Source organism: Rattus rattus, chromosome 2, assembly GCF_011064425.1.
Source record: "Rattus rattus isolate New Zealand chromosome 2, Rrattus_CSIRO_v1, whole genome shotgun sequence".
NCBI lineage: Eukaryota > Metazoa > Chordata > Mammalia > Rodentia > Muridae > Rattus > Rattus rattus.
Window position 1 is genome coordinate 190,583,744 of NC_046155.1, and position 19,961 is coordinate 190,603,704.

The 19,961-nt window shown below is 44.3% G+C and overlaps 1 protein-coding gene across 1 annotated transcript in view; it reads left to right on the top strand.

Annotated features, from left to right (window-relative positions):
- LOC116892821 (E3 ubiquitin-protein ligase parkin) overlaps nt 1-19,961 on the top strand; it is a 415,671-nt gene that overhangs the window by 197,358 nt on the left and 198,352 nt on the right. The window contains exon 2 of the mRNA XM_032894706.1: nt 8,710-8,771. The gene's annotated coding sequence lies outside the window, so the exon portion shown is untranslated. The remainder of the gene's footprint in view (nt 1-8,709; nt 8,772-19,961) is intronic.

Sequence of the window (19,961 nt, forward strand, 5' to 3'; positions counted from 1 at the left end):
TGGACAATTAAATTGCCAGCACGGCCATGAAATCCAAAATTTCAATCTGATTGCCACCGACATAAACAGAATCACCAGATTGCAACTGGATGTCTCGTGGCTCTTTTGGAAAAAGCTCTTTTGACATTTCAACAATGGTCTGAGTGTCCATCACTGTGGCTCCAGCCTGAGTCATCTCTACAGGCTTGGCCCCAGTCCTCCATTGTGCTGTCCCTTAGGGATTGGCTTTGCTTTGGCATGGCCCGTAAGGAAATAAGATGTGTGCACATGCATGGGAACGTACACATACAACAGTGCACACACACATATACAGACGCTTGCTTGCTGAGTTATCTTATGTCTGAGATATGACAATATTGACTGACAGGACAGATAAGCTTTTTAATTCTTTATTTTTCATCTGGGTCAGTCATTTGCAGTTAGAAGACATAGACATAACTCTATACAAACTCTCCTCCTAGGCATCTATGATCTGTTGTTTTTACATTTTTAGTTAAAATGTAATTAAACTATGTCTCTCTTCCCTTTTCTACCTCCAGCCCCTCTCATGTCCTGCCCCTCACTCCCTCTCAGGTTGATATTGCTGGCCTTTTTAAAGTCATTTTTAATTATTTACTTGTGATGACGTATGTATCTATGTGTACACACATGTATAAATATATAACTATAACCTGCTGACTCCATTCAATGTTCCTCCAGTCATTCAATTTGATTTCATGAATGACCACTTGGTATTGAATAACTAGTTTGGGGGAATCATCTCTAAGAAAGACTAAATCTCTTGCTCTGAGTAGTCCTTAGTTGCCTACAGCTCTTCATGTAGGGGTGGCTCCTGTAAGATTTCCCCCTTCTACATAAGCAGGTGACTATTGTATTGTATTCATTCAGGCCTTGTTTAGGCAGCCATATTGCCAAGATACAACAGATGTCTCTTTCTAAGAGATATAGTGGCTTTAGGAATCTTTCAGAGATATTCCCTGAGCCTTGGATCCAAGAATTATTCACTGCATTTTGACCATCTGTGGCTTTCTATGACAGTCTCTATTGACTGCAAAGAAAAGTTTCTCTGATGAAGAGTGAGAGCAACAGTTATCTGTGGGGATGAGGATTCTTTTTAGAACACAGGAATTTTGCTGGTCTAGTCAAGTGGAAGTTATAGATTCCTCTCTAAGACTTTACTAGCCCTGAGTAGTCAACTGAGTTTCCAGTACCAGGCATGGTTTCCCTCTTGTTAGGCAAGCCTTAAATCTCATTAGGTGTTCAATGGTTACTCCCAAGATATGGCTGCCACTATTGTACTTTTCGGAATGTCTTTACATGCTGGTCACGGTTGTGGTTCTTAGGGATGACAATTAGTTAAGTAAAACTGTCATTTACTGCAGCTGTTCTCGTTTCTACAAACTGAGTATCTGTCGCTGATCCTGTAACACCTGTCATTTGAAGTATTTCTGCTGCTCAGTACCTTTCTCCTCTTTGTGCTATTGGAGATCCACCTCTCTGTGTCCCAGGAGCAGTGAAAGGCTCAAGCGGAAAATCATTTCCTTCTGGTCACGAGAGTGGACCCTGGCCAGAACTGCGACTTAATATCCCTGAGGGATGCTCCCTTAGCCAAGTGATTGACCTGTCCAGCTAGAACATCAGACCTCTGCCCAGGTCAGGGTCTCACTCTCTTTATCTGAAGGAGATAATGTTTCTCCTTGGGGCCCTTCCCGTCTTTGTAGAATGTGGAGATGGTCTCACACGGTTCTTAGATGTTCCTATTTTCCTTTCCAGTTCTATTTGGCAAGTGTCTCTTGACTTTCCTTCAAACTCCCACCCGTCAGAGGCATCCTTTATTCCGTCACAGTACTTGACTCCTTAGCAACCACCTCTGCTGGGTCACATCTGTTCCTGCGTGCAGTCCCCCGTTTCATTAGCACCTTCAATGTATTAATCTTTGTTTAAATTTCCTACTTGTTAATCCCACAATCAGGGCCCTGCCCGAGTCACTGTCTCCTGTTTGTCTTGCCTCTTTGTTCTGTGTTTTTCCTTGCCTGTTAGCGTGACTTTGATTCATTTTTTGCTGAAACATGGACATGGTATTTGGGGAACTGGGGATGAAAGCAACTGAGCCTTTGATGTGACGATGTGTTAAACTGCTAAAGATTTGGGCTATGATTAATCAGTGTGTGTTGTGCCTGCTAGGGACAGAGTTTTCAGATTCCTCTCGTACCTGTTTGTTTGTTTGCTTGTTCGTTTTGCTTCCTTTCTCTTTTGGCGAGGGAACTGGATGGAACCCAAGGTCTCTTCCGTGATAGCCAGTGCTCTACCACTTCTGAGCCTTATCTGGAGCCCACCTCTGGGAAGGCTCCCTCTTCTGCACAATGCCGCTCTTGCAGCTAGAATCCACTATTAGTCTCCTGGAGTCCTGTTAGTAATGTAATATGCTGTGAATGGGGCATGGATCACAATCTTCTAGCTATGGGTCTGTTTGTCAGTCTCTGAAAGGGGCTGTTACTTAGGAACTTAACCTTTGAAACAGCCTGTGATATCCAGCCTTACCCGTGGATTCACAGATTCTCGTGCTCACTGCCTCACCCGTACCAAATCCCATTTAAAGACAGACAGGGTAGGGGGATAGGGCTGTCTGCATCCTTTTCCCTAAGGAGTAGACTTTTGTTATGAGGAGCCACAGATCTTCAGAAGGCCTTGGGAGTACAGACCAGAAAAGTCTGTACTGGTGACTGGTCTCCAGCATGTGTTTCTTACCTCCAGCTACTCTACCCTCCCACCCGGGGCAGATCAGAATCAACAGCTGATTCTGCCTATAGGGTCATGACCCTGGCTGGCATCTCTGGCCTGTCTGTCCAGATGGTAAGAGGTGTCTTAGCCAGTGACATAAGTTTTCCTATGGGTCCAAGATGAGTGGTTGATTTGGTTTTTCGAGACCATTCTCCTTGTAAGGGTGACTGTAGCACTTTCTAACTCTTTGCGTTAGAACTGGGGTCCAAGAAGCCCCAGCATTGCTGCTTCGCATGGTGGATGGTGTGATTCTATGAATAGCTTCCCCTTCGAAGACAGAAAATGTTCTAGGTAGCATTGCCTACAGCATCAATGGCATTAGCAATAATCATGCTTGCTTACCTTTTATTTTTCATGTCATGTTGCCAAAGCAGCCTGCTTCCTTTTATGTGCATTCAAAACAGCAGTTCAAAGCAGATGTTATGACAGACTGATGTTCACATTAGCCTATTCATTCGGATGCCCATCCAACCATCTACAGAAAACAAAGTGGTTGGTACAGAACTCCAGTCAGGCCAAAACTTGGGTCAGGAGGTATGAAGCCCCCCAATTTTGATATTTTCTTGTTAAGTGTACCTCTACCTTCTGTGTCCAATGGTGACAGTGGCTCTAAGCTGCTCTGTGTTATAATATGGTCTTAGTCAGGGTTTCTATTCCTGCACAAACATCATGACCAAGAAACAAGTTGGGGAGGAAAGGGTTTATTCAGCTTATACTTCCACATTGCTGTTCATCACCAAAGGAAGTCAGGACTGGAACTCAAGCAGGTCAGGAAGCAGGAGCTGATGCAGAGGCCATGGAGGGATGTTACTTACTGGCTTGCTTTCCCTGGCTTGCTCAGCTTGCTCTCTTATAGAACCCAAGACCATCAGCCCAGGGATGGCACCACCCACAATGGGCCCTCCCAACTTTGATCACTAATTGAGAAAATACCTTACAGATGGACCTCATGGAGGTATTTCCTCAACTTTTAGGTTCCTTTTTCTGTGATAACCCCAGCTTGTGTCAAGTTAACACACAAAACTAGCCGGTACAAATGTGTGTCTCTATGTGTCCAGTGGTGACAGTGGCTGTGGGCTATTCTTTTCCGATATTAGATGAAAGGAAAAGTCAAGAGGAAGGGGGCAGGTACTGTGCTCTAGGCTGGATTTCTAAGGATGACTATTTAAATATACAGTTGAACAAACTCATCATTGTAGAAATAGAGGGGTAAGAAAGGGTAAGCTGGGCCTTCGAGGAGCCAAGAAGGACAGTAGAGATGAATGGAAAAGAACGTAGTATATTGAGACCCACTCCATGTTTTTCCTTTTTCCACTCCCTCCCATTTTTTCCTGTCTCCCATTAGCCTAAATAAGATGCAGGAAGAAGACGTCCTGACAATTAGTGAGTTTACCCGTGAATGGCAGAACGCTGTCATGGGAACACACATGTCATAAGCTAACTAGCGTGTTAGAAGGGATTGAGGTGAGGGGAAGATTTGAAGGCAAAACAGGGAGACTCAAAGAAGACACTAATCCTTGGTCATGAGGATCACTAAAGCGGCCACACAGTCCACGGTTAGACAGGCAGCTGCAGAGGACGCAACCTTGCAAGCTGCCTTTCGCAGGCTCTTGCTAACCTTGCGTGAGATTAAAAGCCTAGCGGATTCTTAGAGTTCCTTGCTATTGGGCATGCATCTCGTCCTTCACAACTTTCTCCCCTTGTAGTATTTCAGTTAGAACTTGACCCAGTTTTATCCAAACCAAATTTCACATACCCTACACTGGCATTCTGGGCACGTGGCATACATTTCTAGCTCTTTGGGTTTTAAGCTCCGTCATTACACTAAGTCTGTACCTGTGACTTCCCTAATTTATGTCCCCATGTCGGTCACAGCCTATGGGTATTACTCAGTGCATGTGTCAAACACCTTGACTCTAGCCACGTTTCAATGTATGCTGTGCCCACCCTTGCTTGTTGGAGTCTGTGGTATCTCGCAGGTGCTGAAGGTAATTGTTGGGTCTTCAGTTCAGGATGTTTATTTTTAAGCTTTCGTTGACATCCATCCCTGTGCCTTAAGAGAGCTCCAGAATATAAATTCTGAAGTCGAGCTCATCTCAAATTCTGTCTCTTGTTTTATCTGGCATAAAAATAAGCGAAGACCATTTTTCCTCTCAATTTTGAGTGATGTCAACCACCGCTTACAAAGGAGGAAAGGGACTCTGAAACCTTTAGATTGGACACATTATTTTAATGATTACATTTTTTTAAGTACACCTAGACATAAACTGAGGTATGAGTATTTTACGCCTATGTAACTAAAAGGCCAAAGCAAAAACTTGTAATGCAGATGAAAGTATACGACCAGAGCAAGCAAACTGTTAATTTACTATGGCAAGCAGCTCTGGTCCACTGACGCTGAGCGGTCATTTCCGGATCGTTGTTCTGTTGAGCATCTAAAGGCCCAGCTAAGGTGCACATGGTACTTGACTGGCAGTTCAGCTGCCTCTCCCTCGGTCTCCACCTGCCTCCCTGAGCTATGGACCGACCTCAGTTTCCCAGCTCTTCTCCCATAGCCGCTTTCCATTCCCTCAGCGCGGACCCTGGGACTGTAAAACCTCCATGGCGACACATCTCTTGTGTCCCATCCACCTCTGTTTCCGTCACAGTTTCAGAAAATGACGTGTGGCTGAATATTTATAGCACTCCTCGGCTACACTGCCAATCAGACGGCGCGTGCACCTTAGCTTGTCCCTCAGCTGCTCAGCGGAACAGCAACCCGGAAATGAGAAGCCCCACAGCAGAGCCCTTCACTGACAAGACTCCTTGGCCTCCTGCTACAGAACCCACTCAGCTCTCACTCCAAGGAGCCAAACTACCTCCTCTGTGGTATTGGATATGACTATGACTATTAATTTATTATGTTTTCCAACAAAATATTTGCCTCCGGACTTCCATTCATTTTCTTTAATAAAAAAAAACACTTGTACTACCTCAGTGGATATTTACAAACCACCTTCTCACTATGAAGTAAGTATAATATCTGTACTGGTTGGTTTTGTGTGTCAACTTGACACAAGCTGGAGTTATCACAGAGAAAGGAGCCTCAGTTGAGGAAATGCCTCCATGAGACCCAGCTGTAAGGCATTTTCTCAACTAGTGGTCAAGGAGGGAGGACCCAGCCCATTGTGGGTGGTGCCATCCCTGGGCTGATGGTCTTGGGTTCTATTAGAAAGCAAGCCGAGCAAGCCAGGGGAAGCAAGCCAGTAAGAAACATCCCCCCATGGCCTCTGCATCAGCTCCTGCTTCCTGACCTGCTTGAGTTCCAGTCCTGAAATCCTTTGGTGATGAACAGCAATGTGGAAGTGTAACCTGAATAAACCCTTTCCTCCCCAACTTGCTTCTTGGTCATGATGTTTGTGCAGGAATAGAAACCCTGATAAGACAATATTCAAAGTTAAAATGTGTCCCAATGCTGGTCATGGCCACAGAAATTCAGAACTGGAACTGATCCAAGTTTATCACTAAGGCATCTCGGAAAAATCAATAGGGTACAAAAGTGGGTGTTCACCATATTAGTCAGGGTTCTCCAAAGGGACAGAACCGATATAATGAGCAGGCGCACATGCTCATGCGTCTGTGCACGTGCACACACACACACACACACACACACACACACACACACACACACACACAGGATTTACTGCATGGCTTACAGAATGTGGTCTGGGTAATCCAACAATGACTCTCATACTGGAGAGGCTGAAATCCGCCCAGTCCCTAAGGCTGAGTGTCTCAGTATTTCCAGTGGAACTGGAGTCACTGGTCTTCAGTCCACACTGGAAGTTTGTAGAATAGGTTTTAATGCCACTGAATGAACGTGTGGCAGCCACAGGATAGATGGACTTTGGAGCAAAAGTGAGGGCAAGCAGGCAAAAAGCAAAATCCTCCCTTTTCCCTGTCCTTGGATCTGAGCTGTGACTGGAAGGTGCCCCTCATCGTTATGCCAGCTTTCCTACTACAGATAACATGAAGGAAAAAGTCCCTCACCAAATGGCCCAGCGACTTGTGCTTTAGATGATTCAAAATCCAGTCAAGTTGGCACCCACAAAAACATATGGGGGAAGAGGTGTTGGGACTGCTGCACATGGGTACGGAAGCTGAGAAGTCTCAATCCCTCTCTGGCCAGAGAACCAGGAAGGAGGGATATAACTCACTCTGGGAACAAAGGGAAAAGATTAAGGGAAGGGGACAGTACAAGCGCCAGGTCAAAGGACCAAAGACCAGGGGCTCTGAGATCTGAGGGCGAGCAAAGGAACATGTCGCAGGTCCAGAAGGCCCCCGCCTGCCTCCCCATCTCCTGCTGCTCAGATCTAGTGCCCAGGATGGGCTGTGATGCTCAGGCACACAGGTGAGGGCAGATCATCTACAGTCAAGCTGGGCGGTTTCAGACTCAGGGACAAGGGACTGAGGTGCATATATTACACACCAAAGCAGAGCTGGCCTCCAGGTTCTCCCAGCATCCCTCATCGCCTACCTGGCATACCCTGCCCCCAACCTTGAACTTTCCAGCCCTCGAGCTGGGCTTGCCCTTCCCCCAAAGGCTCTTCCCTACACTATCCAGACATTTTGGTCTTTCACACTCATCTCTTTCCCTTCACTCTCTGTGCATGCACCCTGTCTCTCTTTCTCTTTCCCTTCCCCACCCCTTCTCTCCCCATGGTGACTCCCCTGGTCTCCTTCCTTAGGCCCAGTGAACTTGCCCACCCAAGAGAGCAGCTTCCCAGCAAACATGAACCTAATATAATCTAATGTTGCTTGAATTGGCGGAGAAATAACCTATCCCAACTTACCAATTCAAATTCTAGAAACATCACCTTAGCCAGTCAAGTTGACACAGAATTGTCATCACACCAAATCCCCTCGAAAGTCCTGTGTCAACATTCAGCCAGACGTGGACACCTCTCTTCACTAGCCTCCACTGTAATTCCGTCCTACCTACCGTCTAGAACAACGCACAAACACTCATTCACCTATGTGAAGGCGAATCTTGTCATTCCTTAACCTGCCCTCACCCAGAAAACCCTCTCAGTCCCTTCTGCCTTTTTCTCCTAGTGCCGAGTGAAGGAGAATTGTCTCAGTGGCTTCTTTGATGGGTTCTGCACACGATCCAATTTTCTTAATGGAAATGTCAATGAATTTATGCTATCCGTGGGGCTTATCTCAGAGGAACAGGTTTTTAATATCAAATTTGTTTCAGGAGTTAACATTATGAATGACTCCAACCTAATGCTGTGGAATAATTCCACTGAGAAGGTAGGGACGGAACGCGTCTTAGCTGATATGAAGCACTCACAGATGTGTACATCTATAAATGTGATATGCATATGAGTTTTATTTATGTCATCTTATTACTAAAGGAAAACAATGGGAATGCCTGATGACTGGGAGAACTCAAAGGAAGTGGGAGTTTCTAAACCTCAGTAGATCCTGCTAAGACAGGATGTCTCCATTCCTAAGCCTTAAAGAGCAGAACAGCAGCTCTGGTGGTCAGGAAATACCACCCCATCGGATCAGCATGTAAGAACTTAGAATCACTGACTGTCCCCTTCTAGCCCCTCAAACCCCAGCTTTGTATCAGGGAACATTTATAAGACCCGGAAGGACCAGGGTATCCTAAGGCCAGGTCATGATCTTCATTCTAGGGAACAGACCAGGGTGGACTCACCCACAGGCCTTTCCCTAAAGAAGACTGACTGAGCTGAGGCAGAGGCCAACACGCTTTGAAGGTCTGGCTCCTTTGTGGTTGGCGAGACGTGTGTTTGCAGGTGCACCTTTGTGTCCTTGTCAGCACAGGTATCAGCTGTGGTAGTCCCGACACTATATAAGAAAGGGACCACCGTACAGAATGACAGTGACACTTTTATGATTAATTTTCCTCTCCCACAGCTGGCTGTCCCAACTCCCTGATTAAAGAGCTCCATCACTTCAGGATCCTTGGAGAAGAGCAGGTGAGTCATCCTTCCAAAGGCTGCATCATAGTGTCATGAAAGATAGACACTAATGAGACAGTTTGGACCCTCCCTGGGGAGGCAGCATGTGTCTCCTGACCCACAGCACCCTGAAATAGGAAAGGAGGCCATGCCAAAGACACATGTGGGGACACCTTCCCCCTCCTCTAGCCATCAGACCTGACAGGTTATTAATTGGTACATCTGCTCCCTGCCAGAGCATTTCATCTCAAGACTGGAGTAGTAAGCAGGCCCTGCATAGTGGTACATGAACAAACAAACACAGGGACAAATCATGCCTAAGGGATCAATAGGCACAAACACTCCTGATATGTCTGTGAGTGGGTGTGCAGGCTCCCATGTACCCAGTGTGCTGCTTATACTTTATAGCAGCCACTCACTGTGTGCAGGTGACTATGTGACATAAAAAGGATGGTACACACACATACACACACACATATGCATACACACATGCATACACACATGCACATACACATACACCCCCACACACACACATACACACATGCATACACACACATACACACATGCATACACACACAACACACATGCATACACACATGCACACACACATACACACATGCATACACACATACACACATGCATACACACATGCACACACACATGCACACATACATACACACAAACATATTCTTGCTTATACTTTTGACTACATAAAACAAACTTGGCTCGCTGTATTTCTGGGTTCACATCTGTAGATTCAGACAATCTCAGAATGGAAATGTTTAGGAAACACATCAGGAGCACAAAGCCTTAGAAGGTGACCCAGAGGACAAAGCCACTTACCATACGAGTGTGGCCTGAGTTTGAGTCTCCAGGACCCATGTAAAGCCAGACACAAGACCCAGTGTCCCTATAGGAGGACAGGGGAACCTCTGAGCTAGCTACAACAGCCATGTGTGACAAAGGGATCCTGCTCCAAACAGGGGGAAATATGAGAATTGATACTCAAAGTTGTCCTCTGACTTCCACATAGGACATATGCATGCCTTTCCAAGATCATACACATGCACACATGCATCAACATTACAATAAAAACTAGTAAAATTTTGTAAATGTTATATTATATGTATATAGTATTTGCATTCTATTGGGCATCATTAGTACTCTGAGAATGATTTAAAGTACACTAGGAGATGTGTATACATTGTATCTAAATACTATTCCACCACTCAATGTAAGGAAGTGACTTGAGTATCCCCAATGTTTTGTATCCAGTGAGAATACTGAAACTAATCCTCATGGAAACCAAGGGACAACTGACCCTCTCTCAATCCTTCTAGGAACCTACAGAGTCTATATCACTGTGTAATCTTGACATTTAATTGCCTTTGCAATATTTACACTAAATAATTGGTAACGTTTTGGCTGGCCTAAGTGATGCTCCTCTGTTGACTCTTACTCTTTGCCAACCCTAACCAATTCCAAGGGCAATTGGAATGGCACTGATTCAGTTTTGCCAATGAATTCTGGGTTGTGTTTTGGTTTGTTACATGTCTAAGTTTCCTTACTTGTTGTTATGATAAGACACCCCTAAAAAAGGCAACTCAAGAGACAAAGGGTTTATTCTGCCTCTCAGTTCAAAGGTAAAGGAAGGTAAGTGAAGGGGACAGAAGCTGGAAGCCTCTGCTCATGTCACATCCAGTTAGGAAGCAGAGAGGGAAGAGTGTTGCCTGCTGTTTAGCTCTCTTTCTCCACTCACACAGCCCAGGGAATGTTGCTGCCACAGTGGGTGTGGCTTCCCACCTCAATTCATGCAACAAAGATAATCCCTCAGAGGCATGTGCTAAGGACCAACTCCTGGTACCTCTACAACTCATAAAGTTGACAGTTAAGTCAACCATCACAGTGTGTGTGTATGACAAGACGCCATTGCCTGTTACTGATATGAGATTGAAACCAGAAAGGGCCAGGGAAGGATAAGCAATTGGGGTCTTTACCACATCATTGAGTTAACAAGTTAAAGTATGCTTCCTTGATTCCTTATAGTTTAAGCTTCTAGAAATGCAGACATAAATGTTCATTCAAGTCCAAGCTATGTCTCCCTGTATTACAGGTACGCGTTGTTATGTGGCTCCTCCATGCATTCCTCTCCACAGTAACCTCACAGCCATTTTCAGTGAGAACCTTAGAGTTCTTGAAAGAACTGCTGTTACCCGAGTGCTCTGTTCAGATAATGGAGCCTTCTCTCTAACTTACAGCAATGTTTGCAAATTGTTTCCATATTTATTTCAGACTCTCTGTGTAATTAATAGGGAAAGAAGCCAACTGTAATAATCTTCTTGGATTTACATGCGAGTTGGGCCACTTTGCATTCTCCTAGAATTTAATCAAGCAATAATCAAAATTAATAATGCCCTGATTAGTTATGGCAATATAGTAAGTACATCACTGTAATATTGATGTCTATGTCCTAGAAAACCCAAACTTTCTCCTTTCTCTCCTTTCATTCCAAGGAAGATGGGAAAGAAGATAATACTGAGCACCTACTGTATGCTATGAATCATTGAGCACCTACTATGTGCTAGAAATCATTCTAGGCTATAATGGATAGAGGTTTATAAAAAGGAATTCCTATCAGTATTATGTTAGGCTGGTAAATTAAGTCTATAGACAGACATGTTCAGTGTATACCATGGTGGTGGTGGTCACTGTCCTGGAGAAATATAAAACTAAAGAGAGAGTATGACAAGGGAGAGCTCAGATTCCTTGCAGAGTGATCACGGAACAGAGGAGTGTGGATCCAGGAGACTGACTCTACCTTCCTCTGAAAAAGCAGAAAGATGGGGAAAAGAAGAGAAGAAAGACAAAGAGGATTACACATCCCATTGGGCTTTAGGGGTGGTGATTGAAAAAAATAGTTCTTAGCTGAAGAATGAATACTGGATCCAGGGTATGGAGGGAGGAGCCTGATGGGGAATGACAAAGTCAAGAGAAATCCAAGGATGAGGGCAGAACAAGTGAAGCTGCTGAGTTGGGATAGAGAACCACGTAGCCACTAAGCTCATCTGGAACCTTCACTGCAGAAAATTCAGAGGCTGATGGTGAGCTAACCGTGGGAGAACTGGGAGGAGAGAGAGAGGAGGCGGGAGCCTGAAGCTAATGGGGAAATGGTGGTGTATACAGTCTGATGGCCTGGAATAAACGCTGATGGGTTAGAAGGAGAAGAGGAGAAAGGGAGTCCTTGGGCCCTTGCCATCCAGAGTCAATAAGGGGAGACTATAAGAAATACAAAAATGTAGTTATGGAGAAGGGGCTTCAGTCTTGAGATATGGGAGACGAGTCTCAGAGGTTGAGGCAGCTAAAAGATGGAGGAAGGTACACAAGGTCTTCCTTGTTCAGGATCACCGAGAAGAGATGGCATGCACTTCTGGACTTCTTCCATGACTTATATAAACAGGGCAGATCAGTAGGGAGAATGACATTTTAATGGAACACAAGACTGGCAACATACCACACATGTTACAGTGAGGCTCTGGAGAAGAAGCAAGTCTATTTCTGCAGGGGCATGATGGCTCCTGGGAACAAGGGACGCTCTCTAGCTTTTCTATGTGTTCCAGGCAGCATACAGTAGGTAATAAAATGAAACCTCCATACAAATGTGTGTCACGTTCTCCTCGGAGAAATCACTTGGACTCAGCAAGCTGGGTTTTCCTTCTTACAGAAAAAATAATGGTCAGACATTTCTCAGAGTTTCTGTAACAAGCGAGATTGCATGTTTCTGATTGTAACTATTGTTTACATCCGCCAGTACAATCAAATAGCATCAACAGAGCAGGCCTTCAAATAAGCCTAGTGCCCATCTAACACATGACTTAATAGAGCTGACACAGGTCCTGGCTCCTGACTGTATCCAGTGCTGCATGACAGACATACAAGCCAACCATTACTTCTTCCTGTGTGACTTCTTTCTATTTTCATCAGTTTACTAGGCATGTTGAGATTAGGATTAAAAAATGAGTCACTAGGTGTCTTATCTTCTGGTTTCCATTGCTGAGAAGAGACATCATGACCAAGACAACTCTTATAGGGACATTTAATTGGGGCTGACTTACAGGTTCAGAGGTTCAGTACATTATCATCAAGGCAGTAAGCATGCAGCATCCAGGCAGTCATGGTGCTGAGAAGGAACCAAGAGTTCTACATCTTGATCTGAAGGCAGACAGGAGAAGACTAGCATCCTCAGGCAGCTAGGAGGAAGCTCTCTTTGCCCACCATCACAGTGACACACTTCTTCCAACAAGGGCACACCTACTCTAACAAGGCCATACCTCCTAATAGTGCCACTCCCTGGGCCAAGCATATTCAAACCACCACACTGGTTTGAAAAGATAGTGCAGTTTGTAGAGCGCTTGATATGGAAGCACAAAGAGCCAAGTTTAGACCCCAGAACTCAGATAAAGAAAGTTGGGTGTGGTGACATTCACCTGTAATTCTAGTGCTGGATGACATAGAAACACAGACAGGAGGATCTGCGTCACCGGCCAGCTAGTCTAGGCTCCAGGCCAGTGAGGGAACATGTCTCAAAAGCAAGGTAGCTGGTATCCTGAGGCACAACACCTGAGGTTGATTTTTGGCATTATATATATATATATATATATATATATATCATATATATATATATATATTTACACAAAAATGAAAACACAGGTACACATAAACATGTGCACACATAAACATGCACACATGTACCCACATAAATATGTATTCATGTACATTCATAAATATGTATACACACAAATATACACATATGCATATACATGCACACATGTGCATACAAACACACAAATATGCACACATGTACATACTCATATGCATACACATGTTCACACACACAAGTGTGCATATACAAACCTACAAAATAATCACTAAGTTCTATTAACCATTCCCTTCTAAAATAAAACTTAAAATCTTCAAAATTTAGAATAATTTAAACTTTAATTTTTAATGTTGTCTTTTACCTGTGTATATGTCTGTGTGCCATGTCATGCAGTACTCACGGGTAACAGAAGGACGGCATCCCCGGGCACTGGAGTCACAGATGGCTGTGAGCCACCATGTGGGTGCTGAGACTCAAACCTGGATCTTCTTCGAGAGCAACCAGTGCTCTTTTTTTTTTTTCTTTATTAACTTGAGTATTTCTTATATACTTTTCGAGTGTTATTCCCTTTCCCGGTTTCCGGGCAAACATCCCCCTCCCCCTTCCCCTTCCTTATGGGTGTTCCCCTTCCCACCCTCCCCCCATTGCCGCCCTCTCCCCAACAGTCTAGTTCACTGGGGGTTCAGTCTTAGCAGGACCCAGGGCTTCCCCTTCCACTGGTGCTCTTACTAGGATATTCATTGCTACCTATGAGGTCAGAGTCCAGGGCCAGTCCATGTATAGTCTTTAGGTAGTGGCTTAGTCCCTGGAAGCTCTGGTTGCTTGGCATTGTTGTACATATGGGGTCTCGAGCCCCTTCAAGCTCTTCCAGTTCTTTCTCTGATTCCTTCAACGGGGGTCCTATTCTCAGTTCAGTAGTTTGCTGCTGGCATACGCCTCTGTGTTTGCTGTATTCTGGCTGTGTCTCTCAGGAGCGATCTACATCCGGCTCCTGTTGGTCTGCACTTCTTTGCTTCATCCATCTTGTCTAATTGGGTGACTGTATATGTATGGGCCACATGTGGGGCAGGCTCTGAATGGGTGTTCCTTCAGTCTCTGTTTTAATCTTTGCCTCTCTCTTCCCTGCCAAGGGTATTCTTGTTCCCCTTTTAAAGAAGGAGTGAAGCATTCACATTTTGATCATCCGTCTTGAGTTTCATTTGTTCTAGGCATCTAGGTTAATTCAAGCATTTGGGCTAATAGCCACTTATCAATGAGTGCATACCATGTATGTTTTTCTGTGATTGGGTTAGCTCCTCAGGATGATATTTTCCAGTTCAACCATTTGCCTCTTTAAATTTCATAAAAGTCGTTGTTTTTTGATAGCTGAGTAATATTCCATTGTGTAGATGTACCACATTTTTTCTGTATCCATTCCTCTGTTGAAGGGCATCTGGGTTCTTTCCAGCTTCTGGCTATTATAAATAAGGCTGCGATGAACATAGTGGAGCACATGTCTTTTTTATATGTTGGGGCATCTTTTGGGTATATGCCCAAGAGAGGTATAGCTGGGTCCTCAGGCAGTTCAATGTCCAATTTTCTGAGGAACCTCCAGACTGATTTCCAGAATGCAACCAGTGCTCTTAACCGCTAAGCCATCTCTTCAGCTCCTGATGTGTTTATTTTAGCTTCTTGTTCTTTTTCTGATTTATGTTCACGGTTCAGTCTTAGAAACTCAGCCACTGGACAAGGATTTTTAAACACCTCAGATGAATAGAACCATTATAAAGTTTGAGTTGCGTCCCAAAGCAGGTGTCACCTGTGAAGCGCATGGGGTTTGGACAGCTCTCAGAAGGCCTGCTTTCCAGGTGCCAGTGAGCTGTGACCACGGAAAGGAAGATGGCTTGCGTTGGTTCCCTGAGAGTGGACGTGCTTTACTCCCAAGCCTTCTGCAGATAGCAAATGGAAATACCATCCGTTGCTCCCTGACCGGTGGAAGAGAGATGGGACATGAACAGATTGGGAAGAATGTAAAGAAAACATGGCACTACAGAAACAGCATAACACCACAAGGGAAATTTACATCTCCACCTGATGTGTGTGATCAATTTGGAAATTGTGATGGATGAGTAAGAAATCAATTACATCATTTCAATGGAGAGCAGCCAAGTTCAAAGTTCATGCTTTTATCAGTTACTTCTTGATTGCTCTGATAAAACATATGTCTTAGGCAACTTACATAAGGGTTTATTTGAGGTTTGCAGTTTTAGAAAGTTAGGAGTTTATGTCTGTCATGTTGGGAGCATAGCATCAGACGGACAGGCAGGCAGGCATGGCTTTGGAGCAATAGCTAAGACCTTACATCTTGTGTCCACAGCACAAAGCAGATAGAAGGAGCAGTGAGAAGTGCAAGAATCCTTTGAAACCTCAAAGTCCACCCCCAATGACACACCTCCTCCAACATAGCCATACCCACTCCAACAAGGCCACACCTCCTAATCCTTCCCAAACTGTTCTACTAACCAGGGGCAAAGTATTCAAATATATGAGACTATGGGAGCCATTCTCATTCAAACCACCACAAGGCCCAAGGTGAAAAGTTTTGTAACTAAGCCCAGGGTTTCCCCCAAAGTTGTCAGGTAAATAAGGCTGTAGATATCTAGTTTTCTAGGCAGTATTTATGGTGGCAGATAATGAAAATCTAAATCAGACTAGAAAGGAATTAAATTTGAAAAGGGCCAATGGCAAGGAAAAATGTTAGACCCAATAATTAAAAGTCTCCATGAGTTTGAATTAAGTCATGTGCATATCTTGATTTAAAAGTCTAGAAAAATAGGGGACGTTCCTTGGAAGGAAAATACTAGGAGTTGGTCCCTCCTCTTGAGGAGATAAGGCCTAAAGAGGACAATGGAAAACATCACAGAGATGATGAGATCAACCTGAAAGTGCAAGTCAGTAAATGGTTCACCAACAAGAAGGAGTTCAGATTCCCCAGAGTGACCCCAAAGCCAGGAGCCAGACTGAACCAGAGGCTACTCTTCTACAAGTGAGGGCTGTTCCCAGCATCCCCACACAAAGACAGTAGTGAAAAGGAAAAGTAAGAAGGAGGCAGCACAGGGGTCCAAGGAGCAGGGAGTCTGCAAGACCAAGGGAGGTGGCCGAGTTTTGGGTAAGTCAAGAGGAAACATTTTAAGAAGCTGACTACATGGGACCGTTTGTTTCTCATGGATCAAGACCACAAGGAAAGATGGAGGAGAGAGGGGAGAAGCCAAAATTGATGCATACTGGAGAATGACCAATGAATGACACTGGAGATTGTGACAGTGACACAGGACACATACCAAAGGTCAACCCTCAGCATGGCACAGTGTCAGGAGTGGGGAAGATGCCCTCTACTGACCTCTGCACTCGCATCTCTCACTGCAGAAGGCCTCCTTCACAGTACCTCATGTTCAAGGGTAGACCACATTACATATGAGACCCTCTAGACCAGAAAATCATTATAAAAACCTGAGTCATTCAGGTTCTGATGGGTTCATTAAATAAGTGTTCACTGGAATGAACGTGTTCTGGTGTCTCACCCACAGTCTTACACAAAGCTTGTGAACAGAAGTGTCACCCCGCCGCTCCCTTCTACTGGCCACATAACCACCTGGAAACCTTCAGGCTGCCTCGGCACTGGATGAAGAGACTTACTCTGAAATAAAGGGGGAGCTGTGAACAAACTGAACTAGAGAAAGTGTCCAGGGAGACAGAGGAAGGAAGGTTGGGTTGGCCATAAGGACCACAGTTCCTTCTGAGAAAATTAGAGCCAAAATCTACTTGCATTCAGGGTGGGGCTTAGGCTTGCCAACTAACCTAATACTACTCCAAGCTTTTGCTCTGGAACAAAGGAAATGGAAAACACATTGTAGGTAAAGGCAGCAGTGCCAGAGCCGTGCCCTTCAAAATGGCGGGCTAGGAACTCCTGCTTACAGAGTCTGAGCAAGTCACATCAGCTAAAAACCCTTGGGAAGAAGGGATCTTGCATGGTTCCTGCCTTCCTAGTCTTGTCTTCCCTGAAGATACCCTGCTGTGTTTAACAGAGCACAGAAGAAACAAAGAAGCTAGTCAGTTTCCATTTTCTTCTCAAAGATTCTTCTATCCCCAGAAGTTGAGATACAAATTCTTGGCACCATCTCCATCCATGTCAGAGTACCCCGAGGGCTCCGTAAATTCCAATCCAGGATTCCTTCTGTCGCTCCCAGTCATTTCTCCGGCGTACACTGATGAGCTTCCTTCTTGCGTCCGATTTCCCCATCCTAATGATTGCGTTTTCTATGCAGAGAACAAGGTCCAGCCCTTTCCCTAGCCAATTCACTTCATCAGCAGCTGACAGATGTCCAGGGAAGCAAAGAACATTACTGGAAAAGGCACAGAGAACAGGCTCAGCAGGTGACAGAGCCACCACGGAGACCGTCACTAACTCTCAGACTAACGACCCGCAAATGAGGAAAAATAAGATTACAGATGATTTTAGGAGTGCTTTAAAAAATAATAATAAAAAGCCTTCTAATGAGAGTGGGGAAAATAGGGCATTCCCTACATAACGAGGGGAAATATTCTAGGAAAAGTCACTGGTCTTTTACATAGTTGTTCTTGGCATTTTTAACCCAAGCAAGTAAACAATAAATGGGTTTTAGTGGGTGGCTAAGGAGCAGTGAGCCAACAGGTTTTTTTGTTTGTTTGGTTTCTCTTTTTATCAAAATGGAAAAAGGAAGGAAAATGGAGCTGAGTTCTAATGTTGAATGCCTACACGGTACCAGTGTGGAATTTAGACTGTGCATCCCTGTGACCCCAAGGCTTCACCCATCGCCTTCCATGGGAAGGATTCAGGCAGTAGGCAAAGGGCTAGCATTGGTGTGTGGTACAGAGTACCAGTTTCCCAACAGCAGCTCTTCTACCAGTAGAAGGCAAGTGACTCCAGGGAGGGCAAGTGACACATCCACCTGCCCCAAGGACCACCTTCATAGCTTCAGTTAACAGAAGCCAGAATCCATGCTGGAAGAAGGCAAAAGAGGCCCAACAGCTGTACCTGAGTGCCCCCAAAAGGATGCTCTGGAAAACACCAGGACAGCACAAAACCAGTCTCCAAGCAGTTGCCTGGGGGCAGGCAGCTCCTGGATGGCTGACAAGTCCTGACTCACTTTCACAGAACATCTGCCGGCTCTCCCCCATCCTGGTCTCAGCCTCCTTCCCCTGTTCTTAACATTTCTCTGACTTTTAAAATCTAGATTTCCTCTCTTGCTTTACTTTCCCCAGGAAAGCATGCAAATTAAGCCCAAGAGTGAAACAGAAAACAGAAGGCCACAAAAGCACAGTTCTTTCCTAGCCTGACTCCTCAGGCAATCACCCATGTTCTTTCATGGACTTAGCATGCAGTCTATCAGTAAAAAAGAAAAAGGAAGATCACTGGCCCACACTGGGCTTGAACCAGTGACCTCTGCCTCATTATTGAATGATAATCTGCTCAGTCCAACACTCCTAACTACCTTCAAGCCAACAAAATACAGGATCTGTTTCATCATACTATCCCATGAGTCATTATTTAGAATCCTAAAATATGATTTTGTTGAAATCCCAATAAGCCTGGTACTTTCAAATGAATATTTCTTGTTTTTAAGAGAATCTATGAGAGTCTATGTGAGTGCACACAAAAGAAGGAATTTTTATCCCACAAGTAAGGTAGAAAGCATAAAAATAAGCTCCGATTTTACTGAGGTGAGACATTCTAACAATGCATCTGTCATTATGTTTCCATGAACTTTGAGCAAATGATTTGTTATTTTCCTTGGGTGAAGAGTCTCATGGCGTGATTATTTTTTAAAAAGCTTTTGCAAATATTATGTAACAAAATATAAATTATTTTAGATACAATAGTTGATCTCACTTATCAACTTGAGACCTAGAATCACTGAGGGAAAGGACATGCCTGCAGGGGATGACTAAGATGAAAAGACCTGACCACTGTGGGTGCCACCACTCCCTAGGCTGAGCCCAAGTGTTCAATGCTCTCTTCATGCTGAAGGCAGACATGATATGACCAGCGGCTTCAAGCTCCTGCTGCTCTGACTTCCCCAGCATAATATACCTGAAACTGAGCCAAAATAAACCCTTCCCTCTTCAGTTGCTTTTTTCCAGGTGTTTTGATAACAATAAGAGTATGATATAAGTTATCTATGAACTATCTACTTTATGAAATCATGTCTGAAAATTTGTAAACTAGATTTAACCAAAGCTTAAATTAGAAGTTTGATAATCTAATATTAGTACACACACACACACACACACACACACACACACACACACACACACACACACACCATGTATTCCAAAGGCAAACAATAAGTTATTTGTGGCTAATTACTTGCTTTGATTTTCTTAGGCCTAGGCTATGTTACCATGTAGTCACATTCTCCAAATTTAGGTCTGTTTATAAAGTGATATCCAAGGTTAGAAAGTAAAAATACCCCCCCCCATGGAAATAATGCAAGACGAGTTAAAGGAACAGCTGGTTTTGCCATTTGGAATCC